Below are 18,566 nucleotides of genomic sequence, written 5' to 3' on the forward strand. Positions count from 1 at the left end.
ATACTATAAGGAGGCATATGATCTTGTGGGAGTACAATGCCTTCCAATTTTATTTTTTGAGAAAATCATTTTTTTGTTGTTGACTGATCCCTTCATACTAAATAGCTAGACTTTCAAGGTCAATGGGGACTACTCCAAAATCTTCTATAGTAAACCTTAACAGTTTACCAAGTCCTTTTGCAATAATGTGTAACACTACTTCCTAGCTATCTTTCCTACGATTTCTTTTTCATTGTCATCACTTAGTTATTGCCATTATAAATTTTGGGCAAGGAAATACCTTAGGCAACATCATGCGACTCAATCCACTCATCCAAAATGCCCTCTAACTAGGGTTTGGTATTGTTTGACCATGTACCTTGGCGGTGGCCTTATTCTCAGATGAATATCTAAGTGTTGAGGTAAGATAACCATAGATTATAGGATCATAAATATCATGGTACTCATCATTGAAACCTTGGGTTTTAAGTAGATTGAAATAGTCTTTTTTTTTACTTTCTTATTAATTTTAGGGTTACTACTACTGTTGGTGGTAGACATGCTTGTAAACAATCAACCTTGAACCTTAAGAAATTAAAATTATAAACTGTCTGGAAAGCCTAAACCTTACCCATAATTTGAATAATCGAAGAGAAATTTTGAAAACCAAGTCTAATAAGAAGAAAAGCCTCATCCCAAGTGCTAAGTCCCCACTCTCTTCTCAAATTTCAAATTTATTGAACAAAACGTATTCGTGATGAGACAATGATCATTGCCACTAATACATATTATATTTACACATGTCAGGCAATTATTTTAATGTAACGATACCCACATTACACGTAGTGGCGACTACTTGCCTTTTTAGCATTGTAATTTAAATATTCAATAGCATAGTAAAAAATAGTAGATTTATTTTTTACGTTAAATATTTTAATTAAATGTATTTAGAAATCATAACAAGTAATTGTATGGAAATAAATCTAATACTATAGTCTGTGAAAATCTCAATTACTATTATTAATATTCATGTCAAAATTAATATTAAGCTTAACCATATTGTTATATTATATTTCATTTATAATATAAATAGAAATCCTAATATATATAATATAATTTAATATTTTTTTAAGCAAAATAATGAACAGATATGATATCTTCGGTGTACTTTACCTATATTCCTCTAAGTATATGTAATAGTTATGCTAGTTTAATGTTTTTGTTATATAGGACTTGAACACAAACACATCTCTCATTCAAATAGAGGGAGTAAACACATGTGATGAGGTGGAACAGTATCAAGGAAAAAGAATGGAACATGTCGTGAGCATATAGAGTTGCATGGATAAAACAACAAAAATGTACTAATAAAGCTGACAAAATATCTTTAAAATCCTACAGAAATGAAAAAAGTCATAAAGAATTGGCAATTTCTAATCTATATACACAACTTCTCTCCAATACAGTGTCATGTTCTCGAATCCCAATGCATTAATATTGACGTTGATTGTCCTTGACTGATGTTGACAATGTATTTTCGAGTGTGATTTTGGACATTTCAAATTTTCAAGGATTTGAAGAAATCAGATCAAATATATTTTCAATACAAAATCATCACCTTCATGTCATGTTCTCGAATCCCAATGCATTAATATTGACGTTGATTGTCCTTGACTGATGTTGACAATGTATTTTCGATTTTGATTTTAGACATATCAAATTTTCAAGGATTTGAAGAAATCAGATCAAATATATTTTCAATACAAAATCATCACCTTTATTTAATGATCGAGTACTTAGTTAACAATAACAATTGAAACTTTCTATAAATAGGGATGTGGAGTGTGATTGGAATCATCCACATAATGGTTTTGAATGCAGTATTGGGAATTTATAATTTTGATAAGAGATTGAAGTCAATAAGGATGACACCATCCTATTATTGGGGGTACTATAAATTCTCCTACCTCCAGTTATGTAGTCTTAGAGGAAAAGAGAGACTAATTCCATTTAGAGTTAGGAAGGGCAGAATTGGAAAGAATCTGATGGGTAGAATAAGGTAGGAGAGGCTCTCAAAAAAGTGTTATGGAATATTAATGCCATATTGCTCTCTTATGGTGGCTTGGTACCGGTAGCTGCTAACGATACGACTTTTCGTATCACTAAAGCTACTTGTACACCTGACAAAGAAATCCATAATAGAAACCACTCGTACTAAAATAGGAACTATGGGGCTTTTATGTAACTTCAGGAATGATGTATTAAGCATCTTTTGAGGCCTTACGAGAAGGTTGCAAAGCCCTATTTCATATCATTACTCAAGGTCTCTACTGCCTTATTCTATCATTTTAAGAGGTGAATCAGAACACTTGTCACCTTGGTGAACACTTGTAGTCTTATACCATTAAACCTCTATGGTATTTGAATTGGCGGCAAGTGTAGTTGAAGGTGAAGGTGTCAATTGAGGAGGACTATGGGGCTTTTATGCAATATTGGAAAGGACTATGGGCCTTTTTATGCAATATAGGAAGTTGAAGCTTTGTATTAAGTATCTTTTGAGGTCTTTTTGGGGTTATTCATTTGCACAATGACAAAGGAGTTGTTTTGTTCTTATTTTCTCAATAAGGGTTACTATTATTATTGATGTGATGTTCATTGTAAATGATTGATCTTGATAGTTGATTTTATATTTTTGATATGATTGGTGATGTTGATTGTACATGACTAATCTTGAGTTGATATTTTCAAGGTGATTGTCGTCATTTCCAATTTCAAGGCTCTGCAGAATCCACATCGAGATATATTTTTATATGTAGTCATCACCTTTAATTAATGATGGAGCAGGGTGAACTCACAATGTTGGTTCCCACTTTTTGGTACATCCTGATTTTTGTTAAAATCATACATTTTTTAGACAATATAATGATTTAATCTTTAAAAGGTCCCATTTAAAGTAATTAATTAAAGACAGTTACATCAAAGGCTCTTAGATCAAAATTTCTTGGATAGAACCTCTCTACTTCTAAATCATACTTGCAATGGAGCCTCTTTTACATATGTCAAATGCTGATAAAAAATCAATTTTACATTAGCTTTTGGGGGGTCAAATGAATTCATTTAGAGGGTTTTTTTTAAGTATTTAGTCCTTATTATAAGATTTCTAAATAGTATAATTTTTAATATATTTTTATTTTATTTCTTATAAATGTAGGTTTCTCACCGAACATGAACTTCTTTCTTCAATGCATTGGGAAAAATACTAAACTAATTGAAAAAAAATTGAAAAATATCTATGCACTAGGTATTGATTTCTTATTTCTAACAAAAAAGATAAAATTGAATTTTGATATATATAGAACAAGTTATGTGTTCAAACATACACCTATATCTAAATTATAATTAGTCGGACTTCAAAATTTAATAAAATAAAAAATATTCAACATATCAATATGAAACCAACTGCATGCCATGTTTATTGATGTTACCAACCAAAACTCAAAATAATTAAGTTTTTATCATTTATAGAAGAAAAAAAACGTTATGTGTTTCGGGATGCACATCACTCTTAAAAAAAACTATTTGCTGTAAAAAAATACTTTTTGAGGGAGATAGAAAAATCAATAATTTTTTATTCAAAAAAAATTGAAAAAAATATATTTAGAATCTACAAAGAAGATGTTACAAATCACTAGTTTACATCATCTTCAAATTCTTTACGGTTTAAAAGTTATAGGTGTCGGAAAGTGAAGGTTTTTTTCAAAATGTTCATCTAAGTATCAAAGTTGCTCAAAAAGTGGGAACCAGTATTGTGAGTTCACCCAGTACTTTGTCAACAACATAATTTTCTATAAAGAGGATCATGGTGAGTTTTGAATGCAATGTTCTCATTTCTCAATTCTGATAAGTGTTTGCTTAGGTTAAAAAGTACTAATGATGATGCAAACATATTGTTGGAGGTATTGTAAATTCTCATGCCTCCAACTATGTAGTTTCAGAGGAAAACAAAGACTAATTCTACACAGACTAAGGATGGGTGGAATAAGCCATGAGAGAGGCCCTCAAATAGGAACTTTGGAATTATTACACACTTTCGAAGGTTTCCTTTCTCTACTTCGTCCTCTATATTTCCATCCTTTTCTTTCTTGATGGCTTGATCTTGTACGAAGATGTTGGAAGCAGTTTTTCTATTAGTAAATTGTTTTTCTTTGTCATCCTATTTTTTTATAGATTCATCTTTCCTAAAGATCAGGGGAGAAAGTTGGTTGTCACAACATTGAGTTGGTATTTTGGGAATGTTGATGGATCCCTAAACCCATAACATTTGTAGCAAATTGATATCAATTATGTCAATTTGTAATTCATTTGAAACTTCATAGATGTATCATGTACCGTCTATCATTGCAATTCATTATTAATACAATTAATGGTTGTGCTATTGTTGTTCTTTGTTATTCATTTGCAGTAAATAGTTATTTGTTTGTTGCAATTGTCGTGTGCTTTATTTGGAGCATTTATTTATTTAATTTTTCAGAGGACTTTAAATATCAATGCCTTTCACCAATGCATCCATATATATTATTGCATAACCCTACTTACAGATCCACATTATTTAGTGATTCACCCAAATTCACTATAATTTTAATAAAGCATTTGATCTGTTGGTGATCATAAATTGTATAATTTTGAAGGAAGTGTCTATAATTTGAATATTACTGCATAACCCTACATATATATCCACATTATTCAATGATTCGCCCAAACTCACTGTAATTTTAATAAAACATTTTATCTATTACTGACCGGAGATTGTAGGATTTTGAAGGAAATGGCTATATCCTTGACTAATAAACTCTGAGGACTTTGAGAACAAATAGTTCTAACTCTAAAACTAGAAACTTGTAATAAAACAAAACATAAAAACAATAACTTCTTTGATTTATCTGAGATGTGTCAAGGCTGATAATACTCAACTTGATCAGTGCCAATCCATTGGGCTAAAGAATCTACAACTATAGTAAAGCACATAAAACAACTGCAACAACTACAATTAGAAACACCCACTCCTCAGTGATAAATATCAGATATTAATCATAGCATAACAATGAGTCAACAAGTCATACTTGTTTCCAGCATGAATTCCACAAAATATTTACATCTAATTTAAGCATTTTAATCTTCTACTTTAGAAGTGAAAATCAGACACACGTTAGCAACACAGTGCAAAGACAAAATCAAAAACCCTTGATTTTTTATTTCATAAGATTTTGGAGTACAATACTGGAGACAACTTGAGAATCATTGAATTAGATTTCAAGATTCCTAATTCAAAATTTTAAAAATTGAAAATAAGAGAGAAGAAGAAAACAAAGAAACTAGAGCACTTCCAGTCGATATTCCTTGGTATGTTGGAGCAGTGTGATATGTCCCTAGTATCCTTTATTGTCTAGGATGCTCCTTGAAACTTACATCCTTGTCATCCTACTCTCAAACTCTGATAGAGAATCCATGTAGGCACAAGGATTTCTCACAACCTATGTGTCATCTGCCAAAAAATCCACCATCATAAGTTCCAACATTGTTTTGATCTCAACCTTGCACTCTAATTTTGACCTAAATATCCTCTTTCCTTTAGAATCCTTTGCTTCCTTATCAAACAGAGGGGGCATGTGAGAGGTCACCAAACTTTGAAAACCTGAAAGCTCATATTTGATCAACTTTGTATGGTTCCTATGAGTAATGAAGATATGAGTAAGCACTTTCTTCTTTCCCTTCATCTTAGAAATTAACTCATGCAAACAAAGAGGGGTTGGCTTGATAAAACCAATCACAAGAGCACCGATCATCTTGTGCAGAGATGAGAGAGAGCAAGCTATAAATCTATGCCACTTCAAGTGGGATCTATAAAACTCCAACAATTCCCTATGCTCATCCCAAGCAATATCTGCATGATCTATAATAACATCAAACTTTGAATCCAATAAAGCATGTGTCATCTTTGTGATCGCCCTCTTCTCTGTCCTAGCAGTATCAAACCTTAATTGATCAACCTCATTCTTCAACTTGGAAATTTCAATCCTAGTTGTAGATAGGCCATTCCTTAATCCCATGGTGTCCTCAAATGAGTAATGTTGAAAAGATAGAGGCCTATACGTCGGTCCTGAGTACAATTGTCATTCAAGTTTCTTTACTTTGTCCTTTAGGTACTTGTTCTCTTCATCAGTCCTCACTGCAACCTTGTGTGTAAACATAGCTACAATTACAGACATGTATGCTGCCTCTGTGGTTGATGTACCTACCACCCTTTTAACAATTAGACTACCATAGAGTCTCATCCATTTCCTAAATCATTTATGGTTTCTTTGTTACAAAGGAAAGACACCACATAGTAAGCACATCCAAATAGTCATCAAAAATTGTCCCAAAGAATAACTTTTGTGTGTCCTCAAGGTCCAAATTCTCCAAATCAATGTCATGTCTCCTCTGTAGATTATCAAAAGCAATTGTTGAGGAGATATCCAAGCCCTCCAAGAGTAATATCCCACTCTTTTTAACTATTTGCTTCCCCATCTCTGGAGTCATGCTTGCCAACTACTCTTTTTCTTTCATCCTTGAGTTTTCTTCTTCATTGAGTTGGTCAAGTGGTATAGCTCTCTTCTTTTGCATTTCCTCCACCATGTTTCTAAGTACAAACTATTGGAACTCCCTTATATGGATGAAACTATCATCCCCCATCAATTCTTCACAAGCAATGAGTCTTATATCGTCAATAAGATCTCCTCCCAATCTGAAAGCATCAAGGGCCCTATCAAAAGAACGGTCCCCAATCCTTACTCCAAGTCTAGTATCAAATCTATGAAGGGGCATAGGAGGCTCAACTTGGAAATCAAATCCCTCATAGGATTGGAAAGGTATCTATTTTTCGAAAGACAAAATATTCAGTGGGGTTACTACTCTGGGGCTCTTAAGGACAAAGAGAATTTGCTCACCTGATGAGGAAGAAGCAACCATAGGCCTTTTTGAGGCTACTTTGTCAAATGACCTTGGTGGTAGTAGTGGTGCCACCTGTAAGGAAGGAAGAGTGTGGAAAATGCCTTCCTAATGTCAATTTCTTAGAGAAGTGAAGTTGGTGAGTGTTAATTTGAATTACAGCAACTAAGATACACAATACAAGATAAACAGAGAAACATGAAAAACACAAACACAGAGATGTACACCATATTTCACGTGGGAAAACCCTTATGATTGAAAAACCCACACACCAAAATAATCCCTTGTATTACAGTAAAACTATTACATACAAGTTCCAGACCTTTGATCTAATCTCTATTTAGGGAGTTGTACAAAAGATTGCAATCTTAATCATCTTTTCATTTCAGTTTTTTAACAGAATTACCAATCGATTGCTACAATCCTCTTTAGCACAATGATAGAAATCATCACCACACAATCCAACCACCTGCAACTGTTTTTCACACGTTTTTTATATTTCTCTGTTAAAAAATAGTTTGTTTCAGTTGCCCGACTATCAAACTTCCCACATTGTCAATACCACAGACGTTGTCTACATCGCTTCCTCTGAGTCATTCCAGTTTTCACCAATCGTTAGCAGACAATCGGCAAGTCAAAACGAGTCCATCGTGGTCCCCACCAAGTCTCAAAGGTTATTATCATATCACCACTCCATTGAAGTGTAACTCACTAGTTCTCCAAGCTTTTTTCCATGTGATCTCTGATCCCCGATAGTGGGTCCCTCACAAGTCTCTTATCGATTGATCGCACTTTGTCAGATAAGTGACTTTGGCTTCTGAAAACTCATGTTCGACCCATAACACTTTTGCGCGATATTGGCTTGGTAAGTCTCAACCAAAGTTAATGTCATATCGAACTCCTCTTTGTTGCCAAGACTTCAACACCATCATACCGGTATAGCCTTCATTGCCACAAAGTGAGACTTTTATTACCTCCTTCAGACAATACACTGAAATGTTTTTTTTCGCCTAGACCACTATGTTGTCTTACCGACATGGTATCTCATTGGAGAAACAAAGTGACTTCATCCGACTTCTTGGAGTATCTTAGCGACATCGAATGTCACACCGAAACCGCTTCATGTCGGCAAGACACATCAACGGTCTCCCTGACATCGGTAAGAGGAATGACTTCTCTAAACTACCTAGTGGAGTCTTAGCGAACCCAAATGCTATACCGAAATCACTACTTCTCCAGCTGAGTGCATAACATGAAGTCATCAACTATTGTATCAATAACATGAAGGTTATTCAGACTGAACTGCTCATTTCAGAGACCAAGTGCCATTTGTTTGAGATTTCAACCAGTAAGTTTGAGACACCCATTCTCAACACCACCGAGGGTAACTTTGAAACTTCAAAAATAGGTGGAACAATGGATGGGACCTCAGAGCCAAGTGGGGGTGATGGTCAAGATGGGCTATGAGTTGGGGAAACTAGTCCAATAGGGGAACCAATGGACTAAGGTGAGTCAGACTCATCTTGTGCTTGAGGGGACTCTTTTTCTACTACTCTTCTCCTCTCATGAGGCAATGAAAATTGATCAAGGTTTGGATAGGCTTTACAGATTGCATTCATCTTCTCCTCTAGCATTACTTCAATTGCATCCCAAGATGGGACATAAGAATTGCCAACTCCATTCTTCAAATTCTAGAGTATTGAATCGTATACCATCTTTCTTTTTGTTTGAGGACCTCGCCATACTCTGAATCATTTCTACTCAGGTACTCCTTATCCCTTTGATGCTCAGGGCTCTTTTCCTTTGGGCTTTGTACTAACCCTTCTAAATGATAGAATCTATAGGCAGACCGAGGGAGATTGTATTTATTCAAAATACTATCCAAAAGATCATAAGCTCATATATTTATAAATTGATACATTCATATCCTTACTTGAGAGGGAAGGAGTGATCCCTTTTTATGCACTCCCCCGACTAAGGACTTCTCTGCCTTAGATAATTGATACATTATTTCCAAAAAATCAACCTTATCAGGTATAGTAATAGGAAGAAGTCTTGGAGCAACAAGGCTACCAAAAATTCTTATAACATTGTGGTCTTTAAAGTAAAACCATGCCCCCAAATTGTGGTCAATCTTATTTTTTGGGTCACGGTCCTTTAGCCTTTAAAACTTCTTAGCCCTCTCACTCAAGCCCCATGGCACATCCCCTTGAAGAATAATCAATAACTTTCAAAGAAAATAATTTTCAAATACAAGATAATTTGATCGTCCAGAATGCCTATCCCATAAATATGTTCATTCTTGGACAGGGATGGCCTCACCCTTAATCACTTGTCCAACCCTTAGGTCTGGGTGTCAAACCCTAAGACCCTTTAAAAGAAAAATATGCATAAGGATTGATAATACCTGAAATTGGAGATAGGGACCAGCTTTGAAATTATAGACTTCCTTATGTATTTGTTCTGCTAGCACACTTGCATAATCAAAAGGCCTATTATGATCCATGTTCTGAATGTCCATACACAAGACTAGCATCCAATTAGGAACGAACAATTCATTGTCAACACCAAAGACTTGGCATGGAGCAAAGTATGTATCCTTGAAATAACCAATGAACAAATCAATGTTATAAGGTGTTTGATCCCTTGGGGTAAGGGATTTCTCGTCCCTCTTCAAATATGTTGGCCTAAAAGTAGGGATTCTGCTTCTATAAAGTTCATCATGAGACTTCTACTCCTTAGCCAGTTCATCCTCATTTAGAGGCCAATCCTCTCTTTCATCCAACATAAAAACCTCCTCAATTGGTTTCTTATTGACAACAACTAATCTTCCTCTATCCCTAGCAACAATTTTCTTCACGTTAAGTCTATAGTTGTTGGCAATTGTTGTGACCAAGTCAACATTCACAAAAACATTAGGGACAATTAGCCTTCATGGGTTCAAATTCTAGATATTATAAACTAGAACTCATTCCTTCTTCTTGTTATATCATCTTCTCCAAAGGCTAAAACCAGAGGGTTCCATAATTGGATCTCTGTAGTGAGTTGAATAGTCAATCAAAAATCCCTTAGGCCTGGCACCGACCTTAGCTCTATTTTTTGTTTGTTCATCCAAGCAATTGAGAAATTATTTCATCAGAGATTTTCCTCTTACCTTGGTTGGCTGATTTAGCCATTCCTGTTTTTAGGGTTTTGATAAATATAGACTAATTAACTGCAATTAGGGTTTTCAATCTAAGCAATGGAAATTAGTATAACAGTACTCAATTAAGAAAAATTGTGGATAGTTTTCAAAGTGAAGCGGGACATAAAAGCATGAGAGCACTAGGATAAACACAACATTTACCCTCAATAATAACCCTACTACATGAGAACGTATCGTAGAGATAGTAGAGAATAGAAGAATTATCATAGTACGTAGAGTAAGAACAAAGTGAAAGGATCTAACCAGGAATTCAACTTATAATGGTGGAATCGATTCATTAATTGTAGGCAAGTAACTATTTGGTTTGTGCAAAGTGGTTCTTATAATTCATATTTAGACATTGTGTCAACAACTATTTAGTTGTTTCAGGTGGCGACCAATAAAAAAAAACATGTCATCAAGCGATCCACCTTTATGCAGTTGCAGACTTATCTCAGGATCGAGCATCTTTCTTTAGTTGCATAGTAGTGCACTGATCATATCTTGTTGTCTTCTGGTAACATGTGCCTTGTTTAAAGTCCACCACTTGGTTGACTTTGGGGTTGCGAAGTTAGCTCATATGAGTTCTTTGGGCTAATTGCACAACTGCGCGATCATTTCTATCTATTGACAGCCTTTGGTATGATCCTTCTTTTATTCCTCTGACTACAATGAGCCTTGTGTGATCGATTGGACCACCACCTAGGTCTATTACACCTAGAAACATTTTACGAGTCCATGTATATTAATATGTTCGCAATGTGAGTTGTCATACCACATCGACAAGGCAGGCTTGCGGACTTAAGGTTGTCATGCATCTTAGGCTATTTGCACAATTGCACTCAAATCTAGGTCATTGATCAAAGACTAAGATGCATGATTTTAAAACATCGGTGACTTTGACCATGAGCTTGTGGGCTTATGGTGTAGTCACAGCAGGAGTAAGTCCTCAAACAGAACAATCTGGACCGTCAAATGAAACACAACATAAGAAACTCAACATGATGGAGGCAATGCAGAATCAAAATTATATTATGTCAAGACTTCAAATACAATCGGTCGGCAACATGCAGGCTTACAAGATACAACACACAGGTTTGATTACAAACATGCTCAAATACAGTATCCGAGCTTAAGCAAAAATGTGAGCCATCTCTGGACCTTCTATCTCTATCTTACTTGCCAAAACTTGTGTCTGTCAGCTTGATTACATTGATTTATATGATATTCATAGCTTAAGGATGATCTGTGTCATCCCTAGATGGAACAAATGCCAATGAAGAACATGTAACATGTAAAACAACCAAGTCGGCCTCCGCCAAAGGAATCCCTCTGGAAATAACATAGAATGATGTGTGGACCCCAAGGGAAGGTCGGTCACAAGCCAAGGAACGTTGGAAGCAATGAAATTAGGCTCCATAAGCTACGAAAAAGACCCGCAAGATTCTCTGCTAGCAAATAGGTCCAAACGGCTCCGAAGCTCTAAGCTAGAAAACTATCCCAGATTCCAGAAACAATAACTTCCCAGAAAAATATCCAAACGTCCCGCAAACTTAGGATAATGTAGATGAACATGTCCACAAACAAAGTCCAGCTCCACAAGATTTGATAAACAAATACAGCAAAACGCAGAAAGAAATACCGAAACTGCAAAACAAAAAGAAAAATTTATTTTTTTTGGTTGATGCAAGATTGCCAAGGACTAGGGATGCTCTTGCATCAGCTTAACGCTACCGAGCACTTTTTACTAATCGTGCAGTTGTGCCTGAGGTTGAATCTAGGTCATAGATTTGGACAAATGTGCACAATTGATAACATATGGGTGAAAAAGTAAAGTGAATACGCTAATAGTTGGGGCCATTCAAACAACATTGTAAAAGGCATAAGTTAGAACTTAGACAATCGAGAACCGCCTGCAGGGCTCAACTTAAAAACAAATCGAGGCAAAAGAAAAAATTTAATACATAGGCTCTACGATTTAGGGTTTAAGGTAATAAAAGGAAGCAAACTAAACCTGCATTTATACCCCAAATCCAACAAAGCATTTATTTACTTAATTATTTCAAAGGACTTTAAATATTAAGGCCTTTCACCAATGCATCCGCGTATATTATTGCATAACCCTACTTATAGATGCACATTATTTAGTGATTCACCCAAACTCGCAGTAATTTTAATAAAGCATTTAATCCTTTCCTTTAAAAATAAGAAAGCCATACACATGAAAATTACTGATGTGCATTGTGTATACATTAATCTTTCCAGAAAATTACACTAATTCACTAATTTCATGGCACATTCTAAAGACTGGTAGAAGCTCTATAAAATAAATTTGGCTCTCTGCCTAGGTAAAATCCTACCCCCAATTTGTGTGTCTCAAAAGTCAAATCCTAAAGCCTTTGGTTTATGTTTTGAAGTTGACTTGTGTTCCCCCGTTGCTAAATCTTAAGTTACAACCTTCAAGGGTTAGCGGTCATTCAAATACTGGCACTGTCCCCTAGTAACCAATGGATCCGATAGTTTTAATTTTTAAGCTTAACCGGAATTGAGACAATTGTCACATTTTTAATCGCATCATGGAAGGATTTAATATCGCAACTTTATGAAAGCGGTCCCACCTCTAGTTTGGTAAATGTAGTATTTTTTTTCTAAAAATAGATGTACGAGTATTCACGAATCAAGTCCACCGTCAGATCATCAAATATCAACGACGAAAGTTCAATTCCGGGCCTAAGCTCTGACAGAACAAAATTTGTACAAAGCATGACTGGAATTCAGACAAGTGTCATTTTCTATTGTATCGTGAGTGCCATAGCGATAAATTAAAATTAGTTGAGCCACGAGCGTTTGAAGCCCTTTCTCATGTGGGACCCAACCTTTAGCTCCAATTCTAGGCCTAAGCTCTAACAAAACAAAATTTGTACAAAGCTTCATCAAAATTTGAGACAAGTGTCACATTTTTTTATCGCATCGCGCAAGGATTTAATATCACAACTTTATGAAATTAGTTGAGCCATGAGCGTTTGAGGCCCTTTCTCATGTGGGACCCGACCTTTAGCTCCAATTCTAGGCCTAAGCTCTAACAAAACAAAATTTGTACAAAGCTTCATCGAAATTTGAAACAAGTGTCACATTTTTTATCGCATCGGGCAAGGATTTAATATCACAACTTTATGAAAGTAGTCCCACCTCTGGTTAGGTAATATCACAAATTTAATAGTAATGGTACGGCAAAGGTCTTGGGGGATTATCAAAATCTTATGAATTTATCCCAAGTGGATTAAGAGGGTGGTCATTCTCTAACATGGGTAGATGACGATCATTTAATGACATGTTAGTGTGACCTAACCCATGCAAGTTCTGTTTAAGGGTTTTGAATTTGGCGAAGGCAGCATGTTGAGCTTTCGTGCTAGTGGGTGGCATTTCTTTGTAGCTACATGAAAGAAAATTTCTTGCTTACTACTCCCTGACAACAATTGGCTTTCTTGGAATTGATTTCTGCAAAACGACTCAAGGCCCTTTTCAAGTTTCAGGATGACGCTTTAGTGGAGATTATGGAGACCTTGTTGGGTGATACTTTCCTGCATGTGAAACACACATTCTGCGCCAATGTTGACATTGTGTCAATGGTGGTTGCCTGGGGCTTGGAATTGGGTCGTGGAGAGGAGATAAAATGGCTCATGAACGATTATGTTCATGAAGACTAGACTCACGAGTTGGGTTCAATTCTAGAATGGGCAATATCGAGCGCGCGCTTTGATATCTAAGAAGGGGTTGACGGTGATGAGGAATTGCATGAACTGGTCCCCTCCATGCAGTGGCCTATCAGTGAAAATTGGGACAAACGGTGAGCGCAGGCGGCGATTGGGTGGGATGCATTACAATTTTTTCTACGGGAGAAGATGAAAGAGCTGAAGGAAACTTCACTAGTGGTGGGCAAGAGTTTGGGCGGTGCAGGGAAGCGGAAGAAGACAGAGAAGGTAGCGACAGAGTAGGGTAGTGAGTCAGGGTTGTGTGTTTAGTTTGTCTACGTATAATGCTCAAATTTTGCATGATTTTTGTCTGTAATATTGAAATTTGTAAAACCTTTCAAATATTACAAAATGCTTCCATTTCCAGCCATTTTTGTGTCTAGGGTTAGTCTATAGAATAGGGTTTCCCCTATTTTGTGCATTTTTCAGGGATTTGTATTTCTAATGTATGGAAGGAGTTATGTAGGGGGTTAGGAGTTGGGGTAATCTGTAGAAAGAAAGCATGTCCCTTTCTTCCAGGAAATTTTGATTCGAAAATGTAATATCATTTATATTATTAATAAAACCAAATATTTTAATAAAACTAATCTAAAAACTATTTACCATTCAACAAGAAATATAAATTATTATGATTTGATATTTTAAATCAATTTTTCATTCATTCTACTAATTTGTTTTTATTTCAAAAAAGAAAAATCTTTACAGAATTCATATTATTAATTATTTTTGGGCTTACTAATTTATTTAAAAGTTCGTGCTAAGATAGTTTACAAGTTAATTAACTTTAATAAATAATGTCAATTAATTTTTTTAAATGGTTTGATTTAAAGTACATAATTATTTTTATCAATGATTTGGAAACTAAATTTAATTCTTAACAATAATAAATATAAAAAAGTGTTATTGTGTAAAAGAAACTTAAAAATTTATAATTTATGTTTTAAATATTTATTTGCTTCTAAATGATTTAAAAATTCCAAACTCCTAAAAATTATTAAATAATTTCACACTCTTAAAATTACTTTTTGTAATTAATCCATCAAATTGGTTTGCATAGAAGTGATTTTTTTTCCACAAGGTATAAATATAGCATATTTTCCATTATTTTTTGTTATGAGATAATAGTATTAAGCTTCTCTCAGTTCATAAAATGTCGATTATTTTTTATTTTATTTTTATCAGCAAAAGGTCGAAGTCGAAACTACTATATTAAGAGTATAAAGTTTTACATAATTTGCAGAATGGTTGAACCAGTTCCAGACCATTTATCCACCCAGAAACCTAGATAATTACACAAAATATTTTTGAAGTAACTCCCAGATAGCTTAGCAAAATTGTCATGGGGAGTAAAACGACATAGAGACCAAACTAGACTGTAAACAAGTGAAAAAGTGGAATAGTAACTATGGTGCTACCAGTTACCTAGAGACGGTGCTTTTCGCTTTAACATCCAAGTTTGAAGGAGTGTTGCACCTTCCAGCCTAAGTCTTGCAACCCGAATCTCCTCCTTTCATAATGTCCTCGACCCTCCGAACTCATGGCTTCCATATCCTCTTCATCACTGGAGTCTATCCATTCGCCCACATGTAACCACTGATACATTCACCCCCTTTGTTTTGCAAGATACATAAAAGATTCAACATGAAGCAAGCATTATGCATAATACCAAATTTTCTAATTCTGAAAACCTTCACTTCCTCAATAACCAAAACTCGAAGCCAAGGCAACGATTTCTCATCCCTAATGATGACATTGTAGTCTTTAGGGTATGGGATAGAGAGGTCCTCGTAAATGTTTTTCATAACCTTTTCAAGTTCCCCAAAAAAGCTTCCTTGAACAATTTCAGACACAGCATCACAATGTTGCCCTTGGGGACATCTACATGTAGAAGGGTGGCTATAAACATTGTTGGTATCTTTGTATTCACTCTGTATTTATTCTTTGTGAAGAGGAACTCCTCTCTAAGTATCCTTCTTACTGCCCTAATGATCAGACAATGGGAATAATAATTCAGAACCTCTAAGAACCTTTTGTCCATAATTTTTCCTAAGAATGTCGCCTGCCTCTTATTGGCAATAAGGTGTATTGGGGACTCCATACCAACTAGCTCTTGACTCCTATTCTCCTCAATTGATAAAATTCCTCTACAGAGATGTTGTGTAAATACCCTATCTGCCTTTTATAGAAATTAATGTATCTCGCCCAATTTTTTGCATGTGATATTAATAAATGCTCCATAACATTTCCTATCTCCAAATCCTTCAAATCCCACCATCGTAATTCCATTTCCTCTAGATTTATTTCTTTTATCTTTTGTTACCAATTCCACCAACTTAGGCTCAATATTCAACCTTCGATCTTCAACTTTGCTAAATTTAGATAGCGGCAACCTCCGTATGCCAACTACTTCGCATGTGAGAATCGCTCATATTATCTCCTCCTTTGAATTTTGACTTGCAAAAGTACATTCATGCAATCATGCAAGAATTAGCAACTTTTGAAAGTTACCAAATGAGTTGTACTCGATGAGCAGGTAATGACGTGGCAGACATACTATCAAAATGGGCTTTAACTTTTAATGATATTAGAGCAATGTGTATTAAAAATTATCATAATCTCTCTTTTGATCCGTAACATCATTGGCACAATGTCACACAATTGCAGCATTTATGAGTGTTTATTGGAAGGTGGATGATGGGACAAGGGTATTTTGGTGGTTTCAAAAGGTGGAAGAGGGTGGTTTTTGGATGCAAATAGATGTGACGGGGGCGTTTTAGAGAAAGGTGATGGAGGTAAATTTTATCTTGGTTACATCCCAACAACAAGTGACATTTTTGGGAGCGGTCTCTGCAAATAGGCTTAAAAGTATTTTCAAATTTGCTAATGCGAAATTTGTGCAAGTAATGGAATTGTTGATGGGGGAGATTTTTCTGCAGACAAAGCATCGATATCGAACAAACATGGATATTGTTTCCATGGTGGTAGTGTGGGGGCTAGACCTAGAAGAAGGGATGAAGACAATTAAATGGGTCATGTAGAAAATTGTGGAGGAGGATTAAACTTTTGGGTTGGAGTCAGTGTTGGAATGGGCCATTCCTGGAGCTAGCTTTGACATCGGGGAGGACATTGATCGTTTGAATGCGGAGGAGGTTTACGAGTTAATTCCTTTCATCTGTTAGTCGATTGGGACCAACTGTGAGGAGAGACGTGTTGAGGCCTTAATTGGGTGGGAGTCTCTAAAGGCGTATCTCTGTCAGAAAGAGGTAGAGGTACAAAATGTTGTGGTAACCATTGACATGGGTGTCAAAGGTAAAAGGAAGCGGTCTAGGAAGATGCAGCCGAAGGCTACAACCAAGAAAATGTGAGCAGAAGCAGATGAAGTGGGCAAAGATTGGGGAAGGTCTCTTTGCTTTTTGGCCGTTTTGAAAATGTAATTATTTGTATTTATTTTTTGGTTTATATCAAATATTTGATACACCAAAAAATTGTTTTATATTTGAAAATAAAGATAAATATTCATCAACATTTTCTACTGATTTTTGCTAATTTCAAGAAATTCGCCAACCAAATTTATATTGTGTTTCAATAAAAAATGAAAAAATCACCAATAAAATTAAATGTTTGATCTGTGAGTAACAAAACATTCTCCCATATTTTACACCATTTTTAAGGGGGGTTTCTTAAAGTTTTCACTGCCTTCATCTCTTTTAAATTATTGCAGTGAACTCCTTAGTTTCCTTCCGCACTTTATCCTTATCCTCCTCTCTCATGTTCATAAGGGTGTTCACCCTTAGTTTTGTTCTCAACTCTTGAGAGTTTCTGAGTGTAATCTTTGTTACTTCATCCTTGGTCAATGTGGAATCAGCTTGTATAATGGCTTGTTCTCTTATGGTAGCTTCTAGCTTAACTGCATCTTCTCTCTTCTCTATTAAAGAATCTACAAGGCTCTTTGGCAGCTAATCAAGAATATCACTCAAATGGCTTGTTCTCTTATGGTAGCTTCTAGCTTAACTGCATCTTCTCTCTTCTCTATTAAAGAATCAACAAGGCTCTTTGGCAGCTAATCAAGAATATCACTCAAAAGTTAGATTACATATCATCATATACATAATGATTTCTTTCTCTATGATCTCATGATTGTATAATGGTGCATCCAGATAAAGTTCAAGTGTTATTTCTGGCATTCAAGTGCATTTAGAATTACATCCACACTAAAATGATCTTCTTCAGGATACTCTAGATGAATCTTCTTTGTATTCTTTGCTTCTTTTAATTTTCCTTTTCGCTTGTCCTTTCTTTTGGAAATTCCTTATTCTTCAACATGCCTGGTTTTCTTTTCTCTTCTCTTCAATTCAAAAGCCTTCATTTTTTATTCTTATTCTTCATCAATATTAACTGCCTTTATCTTCTCTCTTTTAGCTTCTTTATTTCTTGGTTTCTTCTTCTCAACTGCCCAAATCTCCTCCTTGGTGGTGTTTGCTTAGTTTCGAAAGGTGTAGGAAGTGTGGCAGGAGAAGTAGCAGACCTTCCAAATTTCCAATCCTTCTTGGCTCTTATGGTGATTGTGGGGCATCAGCAGCAGAACGAGATCCCTCAACAGTACCTCTAGATTGTACACCTCACTTATTTTTCCAAATCACCTTTCATTTTCTCCAATTTCTCAT

Source organism: Cryptomeria japonica, chromosome 9, assembly GCF_030272615.1.
Source record: "Cryptomeria japonica chromosome 9, Sugi_1.0, whole genome shotgun sequence".
NCBI lineage: Eukaryota > Viridiplantae > Streptophyta > Pinopsida > Cupressales > Cupressaceae > Cryptomeria > Cryptomeria japonica.